This window comes from Petromyzon marinus, chromosome 48 (assembly GCF_048934315.1).
Source record: "Petromyzon marinus isolate PM22_M1 ecotype Great Lakes invasive population chromosome 48, UKy_Petmar_22M1.pri1.0, whole genome shotgun sequence".
Taxonomy (NCBI): Eukaryota; Metazoa; Chordata; class Hyperoartia; order Petromyzontiformes; family Petromyzontidae; genus Petromyzon; species Petromyzon marinus.
Window position 1 is genome coordinate 7,620,807 of NC_133714.1, and position 17,307 is coordinate 7,638,113.

Consider the following 17,307-nt stretch of genomic DNA (forward strand, 5'->3'; position numbering starts at 1 on the left):
ACGTACGCGGCGATGCGTTAATGTCCTCCCGTGTTTCTTCAGCAGCCCAGGTTCAGATTGTCGCCAAATCCCTCCTAGTGAATGCCCTGACATAGCAGTGAATATTATCCCAAGTCCACAAGCGGTCCAATGTGACGAGGTAATACCCCTAAAGCTAGATGACCCGACGACGCAATCGTGCCGAATGCACCCCGTCGGATATTCGAAGCTAGAGCGAGGGGGTTTGGAGCGTGGTTTAGCACTTGGATGGGCGGCTGCCAACTAGATATCTGGGTCAAGGCAAAAAAAAAAAGAAACGGCAATTACGGCACTGTAGAAGGAAAATAACTGGGGTACGTTCGTATGGAATGAAGATTCACGTTGGTGGTGGTGTTCTGTTGCGGTTCTGCGCAAGTTGCACCATGCTTGGATCGACGTTCGCAGTCAAAGGCCAATTCTCCCAGCATGCAGCCTGAAACTGGCGGTGGAACTCAGAAGCTAAGCAGGGCTTTGGGACCTGGTGACATCACATCGCCGGTAAAAGAAAGCGGGCTTCTTGGCGAGGGCACGTCACGGCTGGACAAAGGGACGACGGCCATTGGTCGAGACGCGTGACAGAGCATCGGCTCAAGGAGGGAGCGTGCCCGAGGATACGTGCGCCTAGGAGACGGAGCGATGAAATCAGATAGTGCACCGCAAATAAAAAAATATATAGACAATCGATTGTCACAATCGAGCGTCAATGCACACGATTCAATCGATGTGCCTTGGGCTTAACGATTGACTCTTAATCAATTGATTTATACATCGCCACGCCCGTAATTCGTCAAAAGTCAAAGTGATTTCTTGCTCAAATGGGCACTGAGGTGGGTGCTCATCTCCTGTTCACAGAAAGCCCGTTGTGGAAAATCCTCATTCCCATGGAGGGGGCGAGTCTATCTACAAGACTGCGAGCGGTCGCTCGCTCGCTCGACCTCCGAGCCACCTGGCCCGCTGATAGTGCAGGAAAACCTCGCCGATTCTCGCCAACTACGTTGCCAGGCGTACGAAGATGACCCTCCTTGTTGTGCGAACAGCCAAATGTTTATTTGTACAAAACGCTGCACGATGAATTTGTATGCACGCAGGCGTACGGGGGGACTCATCAAGGCCGCCGGCGGCTGACAAAGGGCTTATCATGACAACGGTAACAATGTGTGTAATTTACATTGCCTGCAACAAGTCCCTGCAAATACAAGTGGACCCGTGAATGTTTCTACATTTCTACAGAAATTACACACGCCAAAGAGTAATATTAATAATAAACTCATGGGGTGTTTTTTTGTTGTTGTTGCATGTTTGGCACTATAGTTTCATCATAATAATAATAATGTAGAGCTGTTTGCCAATCCACTGTTGGATAAAGGCCTCCTCAGGTAATAAGGGGGGTGGTGGTTTACGATACTTCACCAAGTAGGTTAGGGCGAATTTGTAAGTGGGGGGAGCGGGAGGCGGTATTCAGAACCGGTTCAGGCGACAAACTCACTCATACTGGAGTTGGCCAAATATCCCTGCAAATTCCTCATTTGGGATTACACGTAACGTCAACACCGGGGTCCCCCCCCCCCGGCCGTGCGGAAAACTTGGCAGGACCCAGCTGAAAGAGGGGTATTTCGAGGCCTGGTCAGATTCTTCCTGGGTAAACAAGCGTGGTGGTGATAATAATAATAACAATCACTTGGCCGCAATGGTTGCGGGGCGCCACTGACGCCCCGCGGCTGTGAACCTTCTCGAAGTTTGCCCGTCCTTTTGCGGGTTCTGTCAGGCGTCGTGCCGGCTTATCCGTCCGCACAATCGCATTTCACCATCCGATTCATCTCCGGTTGTCCTCCGCTCTAAGCCCACATTGAACGTGAAGGAAAAAAAATATTACACGAGAAAAAAACGACTCTGGCAAACTGCACTCGAGTAATTGCACGGGGCTCCCAGCGTTCGCGAAAGCTGTAAACAGTCATGCTCTTTTGGCAGGCACGGGTCAGGAGCGCAACCAGAAGCGCTTTGAAACGCAGTTGAACGAGCGAGTGCCAAAGGAGGTTTTATTTTATTAGCATCGTAATTCCCCCCCCCCTTATAAAATGTATTCCAATTGTGCTGCTATCCGCATCGTATCACGAGATGCAGGAAGTTCTACTCTGAACTGTACTCTGGCAACTAGAAGTGCACGAGCCCACTGTGCGGAAGAGTAGGACCCCAGAAGATGACGTCACGTAACGTATTCTCCGGATTATAATAGACATTTTAAATAAAAGGTTGGGGGTATGTGTTACAATACGGTTCGGTGTTTGCATGCGCATGGGGAGCGGTGTTGTAGCGGTCAGCGCGCTGCGCTAAGAACCTGGCGAGCTGAGTTCGATTCCCACTCAGGACCAATAACTGTGGCGAATATATGAACCGGTCTCGGGCCTCCTCCCCTACGTCGACTAAACCTCGAATGAGTACCTGGTGTGGTGAGTAAAACATCGCCACTAGACAGACTAAGGCGGCCAGGCATGGTGCTGGCCACCCACCCCCTCATGTGCCGTGTCGGCCTTCGTCGGTGCTCGCAAACAGCACTTTCTCCAACTGTCTGTTAATGGCTATACGGGGGATCTTTGTCTCTGTGTGACCGGATTTGTATTATTATTATTATTTTAAGACTGAGCACACGCTTGGGGGGGGGGGGGTGTGTCTTAATTCCGGAGCGTCTTTTGATTTGGAAAATATACGGTGCTGCTTTAGTGCGCACCTTTATTTAAAAGTAAACCTATATACTCTTTGGTTCTTTCGGCAAAGTCACGAAGGTAGAAATAAAATGAAATAAAACAAATCACGACATTTCGATCGCAACACAAGTGATCCTCATCAGGTGGGACAACCACAGCAAGAAAATGCTGAAGTCTGCGGGAGAGCTGCCGTGGCAAGAGGTTATATAGGTAAGAAAGGGGGGAGGAGGCACATTAATCAAAACGAGCATTTATAAGCCACGGTGCTAGAATTTTTGCAAATATAGGTGAATCATTGGTGACCGTGATATTATTCTAAACTTAAACAATTTTTTTATTTACCAGGTAAGGCCTACCGGACTATGTAGCTCTTTTTCAGAAGCCACCTGGCCACAAATCATAGCTCAACGAAGCGGCTTATCATCATGTGGACATTCATTTCGGCCAAATACTCTAAACGTAGAGGGAAAAACCGGAAGACCCGGAAAAAATTCCACGCGACCACGGAAAGAAACGCAAACTCCAAATATACAATAGGCATCGTCAAGGTTCGGGAACGAACCCACGACATCCTCCATACCAGGCGAGATAGTTAAAATCTCGCCACCCTTGACGCCCTAATCATTGGTGACCGGGCTGAGACCATCAACTCACTGCACTCGAGAACCTGGTTTAATCGCAGGCAAGTGGCTGAAACCCGGATTTGAAACCAGGATTTCGGTGATGCCGGCTCGGCGTCTCTGACCTCTGATCCACCCGGCCACCTCATTTTTTTTTTCATTTGCAAGCCCTCTCCCCACAAATCGTCAAGGGATAATGTTATTGTTGGCGCGTCGAGGGTTTTAAGTAAGTATTTACGAGACGTATAAACAAAGTCCATCGGAGAGAGGGCAACTAATCCACGCTCGGGGGTAAACAGTTCACAAAATAAATGTGCGCTCGAGCGGAACCTAATCAGGTGGACGATTCACTCCGCTCCGCTCGGGGTCGGCACCAACTCCCAGGGATTAAGCCCAAGCTGCCGGCGGCCCAAGACCAATCGGAAGCCCTGCGGTGACCTCGGAGACAAACACGAGCCCAGTGCCTCGCGCTGTTGTCGCCGTTGTGGTTGCTGTCAGGCTGTAAAATTCCCACTGCTGGGCAAAGATCTCCCCCAGCCCCCATTCTCTTCCATTCCTTCCTTTGCTTTGCGATTCTATGAGTCTGTATCTATGGGTCTCTGTGTGAGCCTATGGGTCTCTGTGTGAGTATTATGGGTTTCTCTGAATTTCTGGGTCTCTGTGTGAGTTGTATAGGTCTCTCTGAGTGTATGTGTCTATGTGTGAGTCTATGGGTCTCTCTGAGTGTATGTGTTTCTGTGCGAGTCTTATGGGTTTCTCAGAATCTCTGGGTCTCTATGTGAGTTGTACTGGTCTCTCTGAGTCTTCGGGTCTCTATGTATGTCTATGGGCCCCAATGTCAATCTGGGAGCGAACCGTCGGACATCATGACGTTTCACCCAAATCTATACTTTGTCACCAATATTGATTCACGGTCGATTCAATAATTAGCTTTTCATTATATATTTTTTACTGGCACATTCGTTTTGTCTCTTGATTTATTTTTGCCTCACTTGTAATTAGCATAATTATAACTAGCTGATTCTCACACGCACGATTAGATGCACGCATCGCGAGCATTGGAAACGATGCCGAATGAATCGACGCCTTGTTACGTGCCTAGCTTCAGTGAGAATCGGCATCGGGGTCAAAGCACAGATGGGGTGGACGAGTAAAATTTCCTGAACTGAATTGTCAGCCTTGACAAAGTCATCTGCTTTGAACGGAAAACCTTCGAGGCAGCAGAGGAGTCTCCTAACATAATGTCATAACATTACTGGAACTGGTGACAGACTGACAGCCAAAAACCAAAGGCGAGAATCGGCCCGAGAGGGCGGCCACCGCGTAGACGGCGCAAAGGGATCAGTCCGCATGGACTGTCGCATCGCAGGACCATGCGGCATGGTGATGGCGCGTGGAGGCCTTCATCCAGCAGCGGACAAACAATGACCGGTGACGAAGATGATGACTTCGCTGTTGTCGTGAGCAATTTGAAACTAAATAATAATTCATTTAACTAAAACCTGCGTTCGATTTCTCGCCACGGCTAACATTAGTGGCGAGTGACATCTGAACCGGTCCTGCATTGACGAGCATGGCGGAAGTATGGTCAAACAACCCCCACGAACCACACAGCACGGGGACAGGCCCCATCCAGCAGTATAGAGACAGAGGGCTGTACACGTGCCCGCATAAGAACAGTAAATATCATACAAGCAAAAAACGTAGGGCGAAATAAAACCTGCACACACAACGACGATCTCTTGCAAATGATGCCACAGCTCCTCTCTCTCTATTTAACATCCGTATCACAGCAGACTTGGGTAATGGATGACCGTATCCATTACCCGAGGTGTGAAACATTGGGACATGTCATGGGAAGAAAAATAATATCTCACAAGGACTTGAAGAGCGGAGAGCCAAAATGTAAATGCATTGTCTCGAATGGTGTATCACTGCGCGATTTGATAATAACTGGGAATTTTCATGTTATGGGAAGGACTTACAGATCTCTCCAGGAGAGATGTCTCAACAAGAAAAGAGGACGATCCTGGGAAAGCCAAGACTGGTGGGCAAACTAAATTACTCGATCGGGATTACACGTAGCGATCATCGCCCACTAACGGCAAGACAAATGCCCGCTCGCAGACCAGGTGCCGAATAACCTTGTGCTGCACAGGGACAGCTGCCACTTGGGGCGTCCTTTCGAACGTTCGAGGGGAGATGTGATGCGAGTTGCTCGTCACACACGTGAAGCAGTCTGGGACACCCCAGCATATAACGGGTGGCGCTTTATTTAAAAACAACTTATTGTTATTAACCCGGGTGGAGCTAACACAGGTGCTCCCCTGGGTTCGACTACTGCCTATCAACTTGATTAATGAGCCCAGACCATAGACCTTGAAGTGCGCCCGGCGAGGGTACATCCTGACCCTGACCGCCGTCATCGCCGCCACCGGGGCAGAGTCCTGGCAATGATGACGGTTGGCATTTTCCTCGCTTTGTTTTCCCTCCATCTGCGCCCCCCTGCACCCCTACTGGCCCCCAACGGGCAATTAATCCTGACGACCGGGTTTCACACATATTGTTGGCAGCGGGATTAATCCAGCGACGGGCAAAACGATGGACAGGCAGGCTCGTGCGCACGTGTGCGTGCGTGCGGGGAAAACGGCAAAAAGTGGCGACAGGACACACAACGGCGGGCCGGCAAGCCGACAGACGGACTCGAACGGTTCCCCCCCCCCCCCACAAAAAAAGAAGCCCTCTCCGCAAAATGTAGTGAAACGAAAAAAATAACATTTTGGCAATGAAACGGTGGAGGGGAGACACAGCAGATTTGTCGCCTGACCTGAAAAACGACTACTGTCCGTACGCAATGGTGAAATGAACTTGCAGCGGCCTGGTGTTTTTTTTAGTCATTAGAAATGGTGGTGGGTGGCGGCAAGACTGGTAATCTACTTAGGTGGGATTTCAGAGAATTAAGTAATTGTTGGGATTTAGATAGTCCTTTTTGTAGTGATTAAATTTTTGGGGTAATTTTTATAAATAACTGACGGCGGGGGCACCGCAACCCTGAGCTTGAATTGCACCGGACTGACCTGCCGACCCGGTCGCGATATCTCAAAACACATTCCACTCCGCTCTGAGTCACGGCCGAGCCGTTGGGGTACATCTGATGAACGCTCGCGACACAGTTGGCTCAGCGCGTTTCAAGAAGCAAACACAAAAAGGGTGAAACACGATAAGAATGCAAAGCGGCTGGCACGCTGAGCTACGAACCCGATGACCCGGGGGCACCCGAACTGACCCTGAACGGATCCTTGGCCCACTCCCTTCACCAGCCTGCATTGACCAGTGTGGCGAAGTATGGTCAAACAACACCCACGGCCGACACGGCATTGGTAGAACGTCATCCAATAGTGGATTGACCAAGGTCTGTACGCTTATTATATTTATCATTATGAATTATAGAATTCCTAAGCACGCTTATTATTCCGCAATAGATATATTTTGCCATCCTTTATTTCACCACACGAGCATCGTGGAGGTTCGTAATCCCTTTGTTGAAGGGAGATCTGGGGAGGGGGGGGGTACCATGTACAAACATTGCTACTGCACGTAACTCACAACTGACGTCACGTGGTTGCACATGTCTTCTTTACGGAGCACGCTTTGCCACACATGACTGGGCGAGTGCCTTGTGACTTCTGCCAAGAATAATAAATAAGTTCATTTATTTATCCAGGAAAGCCTCACCGAGCCTTGAGACTCTTTTTGACAATAGTTTCCTGCCGCTGGTACGTTGTTTTGTGCGTGGAAGGGAAAACCAGAGAAGTCGCGGAATAATCCACGCAACGACTCGCCCAAGCAATTTTTTTTGGACGTACATTTCGTACGCTTTAAAGACGCAGGCAATCGTTGGTATGATGGCGAAAGGTGCGTTTCGCTTTGGGCAAAGTGCGTCAACCAATTAGGAGTGTATATAATGGAGGAACGCTCATGACAAGCCGCGGTGTCGGACGTACTCGGACAAACTCTGACTCATCCGCACTGAAATGGCGATGGAGCATACGGTTTTCTTCACTTGTCAAACGAATGCCTTATTCCACAACTAAGCCATCATTTTCTAAACTATAATTAACGTCAAAATCACATTGAATACGTATCACTGAGAGGATTTGACATTTTGACTGTGAGAATGACTCGTTTTTGGAACTGCACCCAAGGGTCTAGAGAGACAGACGAGCTTCACAAACCCACTTGCTGTACTGCCATCTACTGGCATCCTTTATTTAACCTTGTGAGAGCCCAATGAGATCCGGTGTGCCCTTTTCGGAAGGCAGCGGCTGTATAATGGTCCAGAAACTGCACGACGATCCTGGCAAAAAACCCGAGTTCGATTTCCGGCCGCGGCCAACATGGATGTTAAAAACCCGAACTGGTCCTGGGCACGCCTATTCTGTGCGATCCACCACGCCTGCCTCCCATTGTGGCAAAGCCACCCAACGGCGCAGGAGCCAAACCGCCAGGGCAATCCATCCGCCAACACCGGCCACAATGAAAATGCCCTTTCTCCCCCCCGCCCCCCCAAAAGCTGTTGCTAAGTATGCCTCAACCGCCGGGGCTTATTTATTATTTACCACTTCACCCGGTGCAGCATTCATACTAATGCGGCCTCTCGATAACACCCTCTGCTTGATATGCATGCCAAGGTCTGCGCCTCTGGGTGGCATCTAACCTAGGCGAGGGAGGTATCCGGAGATGATTAAAGCATGCCGACGAGCAACTTGCCACTGTCGTATTATAGTTGACAACCGGGGGAGGGGGGGGTGGGAGGGGGCAGACAAGTCACAAAACGCAGGAAGCCAAGAGGCATTCCATTCTCAGCGGCGGCCGCGGAGGCTCGAGCGATGACGGCAGCGTCCGCGAAGAGGTGCAGCGCCACCGCCGCGTCTGGCTGGGTAAAGGTCAAGCGCTCACTTCCCTCCCCGCCGAGCCTCCGCGTGACCCCCCGCTCCCGACCGTTTAACTAAACGGGCGGCGGGTGGAGGCGTTTCGAAACCGGCTCGTCGTCGCTACGGCGCGCGGCGCAACAATTTACGTTACTCACAACACGGTCGCTGCTGCTTCCGCCGCCGCCGCCGCCACTGCTGCTGCTGCTGCGGCTGGAGGAAGAGGAGGACAGCGGCTGCCAGCGGCTTTTGCCCGCCCGCCCGCCCGCCCGTACGGTTTAGCGAGCGCGCGACGGCGATTGCGGCCGCGGAGCACAGGAGAGCAGACGGGCCGCGCCGTCCATTTGCAAATTTCCCAGACGGATTTTACAGTGCGCGGGGGTGCCCGGCGACGTCTGGACGATCACACCGACGCACGCGCGCACACGCGCTCGCTCAATCGATGGGACTGCCAGTGCGGCAGGCAGGCAGGCGGGCGAGCAGGGAGGAGACGCGTGCGTGTGGGGAGGCCGCCCAGACGCACGGGAGGGGTGGGAGGGAGTGGAGGAGGGGAGGGGATCAACACAAGGTCGGCGCAGGACTTTCCGAGCGGTGACCTTACACAGCACCACGCCCCCGGCACACTGAGCCCCCCCCCCCACCGGGATTGAGGGAGGGGGGCAGAGAGGGGGAAGCCGTAAGAGGGGATTGTGCTGCCACCACGACCGCCTTGCCAAGCTAAAGCAGGACTAAGGGCCACGGATAGGCCCATGCTACGTTATTGCACCTGTTCAATGAATTTCCGCGCGCACTGGAGCGCTGCACGTCTAGAAAATGAACCGAGTCGGGTCTACGTTTCGTCTGTCTCGATCTGTCGAGCTCTAGACGCTTCTCCGCGCATCATGCTGTGACGTACGGAACGGAAACATGAAACACTGACCAAGAAAAGCTAAAGAGTGCACAAAGAAGCATAGGGAGGTGCATTCTGGGAATCACACTGAGAGACAGAAAGAGGAACAAATGGTCAAGAGGACATACACTAGGCAGAGACATTATCACTGCTAAAAGAAAGTTAGTACACGACACCGCCAGAAGAGATGACGGCCTCTGGTCGAGACTAACGAGTAGAAGCCAACGGAGGAAACAAACTCGAGAGGACGTTCACTGTAAGAGATGGAGTGATAAAATCAGCTCGTACTCGGGTGCTAGTTGGATTGTCGCGTCGCGTAGTCGCGCGGAATGTCAGCATCTTGGTTGAGGAGGATAGATCATGATGAATGCTTATTAGGCAGAAGCAAGGACGTGCGTTGCCCCGGGATAAATCTCTGCCCTGTGTTTTTTTTTCTTCCAACCTTCATCTTGTGATGCCGTTCACACACAGATGCTGTCAAAGCCCATAGGCGGCAAAATTCAGTGAAATTTTAAAAGTTCTATACTCTTTGGTTCTTTCGGTAAAGTCACGTAGGTATAAAAGAAAATAAATCACGACGTTTCGGGCGCAACACAAAGCGTCCGTCATCAGGTGGGAAAGCAATGGTCTGCTGCTGAGGCAGACTGTTTTAAATGGTTTGAAATGGGTGTAGCCCAAGGGTTATAAAGTGGGCGGGGCTAGTGACTTTAACGTGAGAAATTAGCATGATGTTAATGTAAGAACGGAGAGCGGCCTTCTCGACGAGGGCACGGAAGTGGCTATGTTAATGTGCGAGATTAGCATGTTAATGTGAGATCGAAGAGCGGCCTTTTCGACGAGGGCACTGAAGTGGCTATGTTAATGTGAGAAATTAGCATGTTAACGTAAGATCGAAGAGTGGCCTCCAAGAGGCAGGAGCGTCAACGCAAGAGAACCACCGCAACAGTGGCCATGCCAGTGAGACACACAGCCCATAACACAGTAAGAACCAACGATACATCGAGGCTAAGGGAGCAGAAGTGGCCATGTTAGTGAGACCCCAGCCCGTTAATGCAAGGCATCCCACAGAGCAATGCAACTCAGAGAGTCGGAGATAACAGCCAAACGGCAGGAAGGACGGAAGCATCACAGCGAGTTATGACTACCTGGTTAATAACGTCCTGCGATTGTGAGAGATGGACTGTAGGGCATGTGAGCATGAGAGTGTAATCCAAAGAACATGAGCATGAGAGTGCAATCCAAAGGTATGAGAGTGTAATCCAAAGAACATGTGAGCATGAGAGTGCAATCCAAAGGCATGAGAGTGCAATCCAAAGGACATGTGGGCATGAGAGTACAATCTAAATGACATGTGAGCATAAGAGTTCAATACAAAGACATGAAAGTGCAATGCAAAGGACATGTGAGCATGAGAGATCTAAGCGAGAGGCATAGAGAGAGACAGAGAGTCGGAAATAACAGCTGACATAGGCAGGTAGGATGGAAACATCACAGGCAGTTAAGACTTTACCTGGTTAATAACGTCCTTCCAAGATTGCTCAGTTTGTACCCATCTTGTCAGTTGAAGTTGTGTCTGTGTTTATATATCTGAATGGCTTCATGAACAAATCTCTGAAGATAGCCGGTAGGTTTGCAGAGTACCACCGTCTTAGAAAAATCTATTTCATGAGCCCACAGCGTTAAACCAATGACCGGCAACGGTAGAGGTATTGGTCCTACCGTGTTTCAGATCTGCCTTGTGTTTACGAACGCGGCCGAGATGTCGTTTCGTTTCCCCAATGGAACTGCTGCCGCAACCACAACTCGGTTTGTAGACACCAGGGTATTGCATGTCAGGAATCACATCCTTTACAGATGGGATTCAATCACGGATTTTGTGTACTGTGTTTAAACGAACCTGGATCTAGTGTTTGTTTAAGATTTTGGAAATATTTTTGATAACCCCTGCTATATATGGCAAGGTGATGGTTTTGATTGGGTCCTCAGATGGTTGTCTCCCCATAGCTGGGGAGACAGCTTTGCGGATTGTACGGTCAGAATATCCATTCATCCTGAGGGCTTGGTGTAGGCGCTCCAGCTCACTGGCTAGGTGGTGCTGGTCAGAGATGCAATGGGCCCTATTGTGTAGTGTTTTGATGAGGGAATTTTTCTGGGCTGGATGGTGGTGGGAGTCAGGCTTTAGATAGGCATCCGTGTGGGTGGCTTTCCTGTAGACTGAATGTCCCAACGAGCCATCAGGTCTCTTCTCGATCAAAACATCCAGGAATGGTAGCTTGCCATCCTTTTCCACTTCCATGGTGAATTTGATAGACGGGTGTATGGAATTGATGTGGTTGAGAAATTGATTCAGTGCTGGCAGGCCATGTGGTCAGATGACGAATGTGTCATCTACGTATCTCTTCCACAAGGAAGGACGTAGGGTGGATGTCTGGATGGCATCTATCTCAAATTTCTCCATGAAAACATTCACTACCACTGGCGATAAGGGAGAACCCATTGGGGTACCCTAATTTTGTTTGTAGAATGTACCATTCCAGGTGAAGTATGTGTTGGTAAGGCAGTGCCTTAACAAAGTTGGTAAATCTGGATTCAGTCCTTGTTGGACCAAGTCTTTAATGAATGCAATGGTGTCAGGTACAGGTACATTGTTGAACAGAGAGACTACATCGAAACTGACAAGCAAATAATCTGGAGAAGACAGTGAGATGTCCTTGATTAGAGAAACCAAGTGAGCTGAGTTAAGTACAGCTGAGGTGGACTTGCCCGTGAAAGGAAGCAGGGTCTCAGACAGAAACAGGGCCAGTTTGTAGGTGGGTGAGTTAATGGTGGAGACGATAGGACGGAGCGGGGTACCTACTTTGTGGACTTTTGGAAGGCCATAAATTCTGGGTGGTCTAGCAGCCGAAGGTTTTAGGGAGCTCTGCTTGGTCTGATCGATTAGAGAAGTCAATTTAGTGATTATATTGTTTTTTATGGCAAGGCAGTTGGTGGGATCTCTGTTGATTTTGGTATAGCTGCCATCATTAAGAAGGTTCTGAATTGTGTTGTTGTAAGTGGTTTTATCCATGATGACAGTGGCATTGCCCTTGTCGGCTGAGAGGATGACTATGTCATCTATGTTTTTTTATTTAAAGAGTTCAAAACGCTCGTCCTTGCTGATGTTGCTAATGGGTTTCTTAGCGTTTTTGAGGATAGCAGCGATTTCAGATCTAGCAACGTCTGCCGGGATGTGTCCCAAGCCTTTGAGGGCTACGTCGACCTGGGCAATGATATCATCCACTGGGATGTGTTTAGGGGTGACTGAGAAATTCAACCCTTTAGCTAGTACCGATTTTAGGCTGTTGGAAATTGGGATGTTACTATGATTGATGACACTCTTGTTCACATCTAACTTTTGAACGTGTGGCTTTGGCTTCTTTTTTGACAGGTTGAATTTAGCGATCAAGTTAACTTCACATTTGGTTGACATTGAAGTAGCAGTCTGCCTCAGCAGCAGATGCTTTCTCACCTGATGACGGACGCTTGTGTTGCGCCCGAAACGTCGTGATTTATTTTATTTCATACTCACGTGACTTTACCGAAAGAACCAAAGAGTATGGATTCCTGCAGTCACGAAAGCTTAAAATCAAGATTAAAAAGTTCTACTCAACGCAGTGGCCAGATCGCTCAGAGGTCAGTCACGGTACTGACCTTAGTACTGATGCAGATCTTGTGTCTGACTCCACGTTTCAGCCGCCTCCAATTAAACTGGGTTCTCAATAAACTAAACTATTAAACTAACGCTTTATTTTACCAGGTAAGGCCCACTGAGCTATATAGCCCTTTTGCAGAAGCGACCTGACCATCACAAATGACAGCTCAACAAAGTGGCTTATCATCATGTGGAAATGCGTAGCAGCCAACTACTTCAAACGCATGTTTCTAAATGTGGAGGGAAAAACCGGAGGACGTGGATAAAAATCCACGCGACCACAGGGAGAGAGACACGCAAACTCCAAATATACAGCAGGCGTCAGGGTCAGGATCGAACCCACAACCTCCTGCATACCAAGCAGGTAGCTAACATCTCCTAGTCACCGTGGTGATAAGAGATACGCAAACTTCAAATATACAGCAGGCGTCATTGTCAGGATAGAACCCACGACCACCTGTATACCAGGTGAAGTAGTTAACATCTCCTAGCCACCGTGGTGATGATAAAAGAGACACGCAAACTCCAAATATACAGCAGGCCTCATTTTCGGCATGGAACCCACGACCAGGTGAGGTAGTTAATATTCAGCAGGCGTCAGGGTCGGAATCGAACCCACAAACTTCTGCATACCTGGCGAGGTAGTTAACATGTCACCACAGCGGCGTCCCTCTTGCCATCACGGCGTCCCAATAACTACTCCAAGTAAAAAAGAAACCCCATCGCACTAAATTTGGTTTCCGCACTTAATGGTCTGCTACATGCAAGCTTGGGGAATTACAAATGTCTGTTTGACGATCGTGCCAAGAATTTTCCGGCGGGCGGGCGGGAAAGAAGTGCTGCCCCCTACCATGTGGATCGGGGAGCTTAATGGAATTTCAGAGGTTGCTGTGATATCCGCTTCCGTTGGCCATTCTCTAACACAAAGGGCAACGCTGGTCTGCGAGGGATCCGAAAGGATTCTTCATCTCACGACGACGAAGAGGTTTCTTTCTCAAGGCACTGCGTTGGCCTCATTCTGGCATCGCAGACCAATAAAAGCCGTTGTAGGCTCAGCATAAAAGGGGCCAAAACACAGACGGTTACGCATTTACGCACTATCAGCGGAAATAATTGTTATATTTAAAAGGAACGCTTCAAAGGCGCACGGAACGCAAGATGTGTGTGCACTGTGCCACCGAATCCTTCTGGCGCGATTTCCAATTTGCAAACGGGGGAGGGATAAACCCTGCCCCGCCCCCCGAAATAACTTTACAACAATGAAATAACACACAATCCGATTCTGTACACCCTCACGCCCTTATGGAAAGCGACCCCCGGCCATGGCAAATATGCCCTAATAAGCCTGTCACGTCTTGCCCGAAGAGAACCTCCAATTATAGCCCTGTGCATTGAGCCTTCTGCCTAACATAGCCCCAAAGAGTTTTTTCCATTGTCCGCCAAGCAGTGCAGCAGGCCAGTGGTTTTCTTCTTCGCTTTGAACTGCAGGGCTTTCGCCTTTGATTAAATAGCGGAGAAAAGATAGCATTTAAAAATAAAGCACAATGAGACTTGGATCCCTCCTCCCACACCACCAACCCCCACCCCTCCCCCCCCAGTGCGGTCTACACAGGCTGTTTGAGCACAACTGCTGTTCGTGAACATCTACGAAGCCCGGCGGAGCGTAAAGAGCTGGGGTGGTGTGGCCAAAACTACCCCTGCCTGGCCGCCCTTGTCCCCCAGTGCTGTTTATGCAGTGCCCCTGGTACTCATTTAAGGCTGACTGAGACGATCAAGGTGAGGCCAAGGAGCAGTTCCGTGATGTTGGATGTGAGCGGTAATTGAACCAGGTTTGTAGCGTATTGTGCTAACCATTACACTACCGCTCCCCACATTAAAAAGTTCCTCCGTATAGCCGTACAGGCTGCTGTTACGCAAGCTTCTTAACAAATGCACACACGCGCATGTGCGCTCGTGTGCATCATGGCACGCTAGAGCGCCGTGCAGCAGCAATAGACTTGAAACGAAGGATGCAACACACGGACACACGCACGGAACGCTCACCCAGCATAAAAAAAAACCTCTCGGAGGCTCGATAATCAATACACACGCACCGGCACGGACGGCTTGTTGGCCCTATGAGGCTGCGTACGCGTACACACACACACGCACACCTACGCAACACACATTGTTCAAGAAGAATAAAGAAACGTGTGTGTGTGTAATTAATTCTTCGAATTATAAGATGCCACTTTTGAGGGGGGCGGGTCCTGTATTTTGAAACCAAAATTTAAGGGGAGCGTTTGATCACCCAGTAGTTGCGTGCACATGTGTTTGTTTCCAGATCTCCATAACTTATTTTTTCGCCGGGCAGAGGGATGGGGCTGTGCCATTACTCTCCGAAGCGTCTCACAGTTCACATTTGTGGGAGGCTCAATCGGGACACACGATGAGCTGGCAGCCGCCTCTCGTCGTACACCAGCGCCTGTGTGCGAGTAACCCACACTTTGCCCCACCTCGCCTGTGCTGCCGATCGACCAAACAGTGCACGGTGTTATCCATTTATACTGACGATTGGACAGAGGCTGAAGGGGTCAAGCCTCCTCCTCGCACTGACGTTGGCTGGCCCCAGCAGCCTGCCGCACGTAGGCCCCGGCTACTCCGATGCCAACTCCGCCCACGACTCAGGTAGCCCCGCTCATTGTCCTCATCGTGAGTTGAGCAGGAGGACAGAACATTTTAAACAAAAACAAAATTGACAATTTTTTGCAAATGCCTTTTGGGGGGGGAGGGGTGGGAGTAGTGGTGCGGGGGTGGGAGACACCAGAACAGCTTTGATGAAACCACCGCGACTGCCCCGGCTGGGGGCCAAACTGGGATGTTTGGTGGTCTTTAATTAGCTCTGCTGCAAAGGAGACCTGGGTGGGTACTTAGGCTGTCTGTAATAGCCTGTCCAGCGTTCTCACTGTGTTGTAAAGCGACACCACTACAGAGATATTGACAATGAACGTGGTTACCGTCACTCACCACACTTTGTTCGGTGGTACACGATTCTGGGAAGTGCAGACCGCCCTCCCCCTCCCCCACCCCCCTTTAAACAATCCTCGTTGACCAGCATGGTGAAGTATGGTCAAACAACCCCCACGACTGACGCGTCACGGGATAACCTTCATCCAGCATTATGATACGTCGATACAAGATAGTGTGAAATTAACTCCGCGATGTGACGTGTGCACGTTGCAGCCATTATGTCAACAAACTGTTGGATGAGGGCCTACCCCACGCTGTGGCAGGGAGCATAGACACGAAAGTGCGGTCCAACAACTGGTTTCTCTGCACTGCCATCTGCTGCCAACTGTGTAGCCCCACAGCGGTTTACATTTGTTCTGTGCACGGTAGTTACCGGCTAATGTAAAACACACACACACACAGTGTCACCGGTATTGACTAAAATGCAAAAAAATGTACCTGCAAACTACTCGGTTTGGGTTACGTGTAGCAATATCGTCCCCGTAACTGCGAAAACTTGGCAGGACCCTGCTGAAAAAAAAACCCCGTCATGAGACTTTCCTGGCTAAACAAGCATAAACATTATAATTAATAATAATAATGCAAGCACTAAATTTTCATTTAAAGCTTTCATGACTGCAGGGATTCATATTCTTGGTGCTTTCGCTAAAGTCACATAGAAGGGAAACAAAAATATAAAACAATAAAATTCTCACGACGTTTCGACTGCAACACAAGCAATCATCATCAGGTGTGAAAACCACAGCAAGAAAATGTTCTTGCAAGCAATCATCATCAGGTGTGAAAACCACAGCAAGAAAATGTTCTTGCTGTGGTTTTCACACCTGATGATGATTGCTTGTGTTGCAGTCGAAACGTCATGAGAATTTGATTGTTTAAAATTTTTCTCATTTTATTGTTTCCCTTCTAAATGCAAGCACTATACACGGGCTCAAACACACCCGCTCGTCTTCTGGAGAGCTAACGGGGAGATGGGGCACATTCCGTGTGATCTGACGCCCGTAAGATAAAATACATCATCCTCCCCCACGGTGATATTCTATGGCAAAAAAATTAAACCCAATTGCTCTCCTTTCTCTCCCTGCAGTCTGCCTACGGCCATAAAGCGCCGGGGCTTATGGTGCAGAGTAATAGGACAACGCAGCCGCACACGGCGAGTGACCTGGACAACCAGAAGCGTCACAGAAACTCTTCATATTAAAAAAATGGGCAAATATTACTACAAATTGCACATGTTTAAACGATGGCCATCGTGCGTACTTTTTTATTTGATTTTTAATGGGTGATGTTTAAATGTAAAAAATAAAAATTGATAAAAATAACAGAGGGGAAAAAAATGTCTCAAGGCCAGTCACTTGAAAGTATGTGATCTCAACTCATCTCTCTCATTGTCAGTAAAAAAAAAACTAATGATTTTAATTCTAGATTTGAAGTTTTCGTGACTGCA

General features: G+C 49.3%; 1 protein-coding gene across 5 annotated transcripts in view; it reads right to left on the bottom strand.

The window, feature by feature from the left end:
• Positions 1 to 17,307, bottom strand: part of LOC116952759 (nuclear receptor subfamily 2 group C member 2-like) — a 99,606-nt gene that overhangs the window by 70,975 nt on the left and 11,324 nt on the right. The window contains exon 1 of one of the 5 annotated variants that reach the window (XM_032972381.2): positions 8,430 to 8,778. The exons of the other annotated variants lie outside the window; for them this stretch is intronic. The gene's annotated coding sequence lies outside the window, so the exon portion shown is untranslated. Of the gene's footprint in view, positions 1 to 8,429; positions 8,779 to 17,307 lie in introns of those variants that run through there. 5 annotated transcript variants of the gene reach the window in all.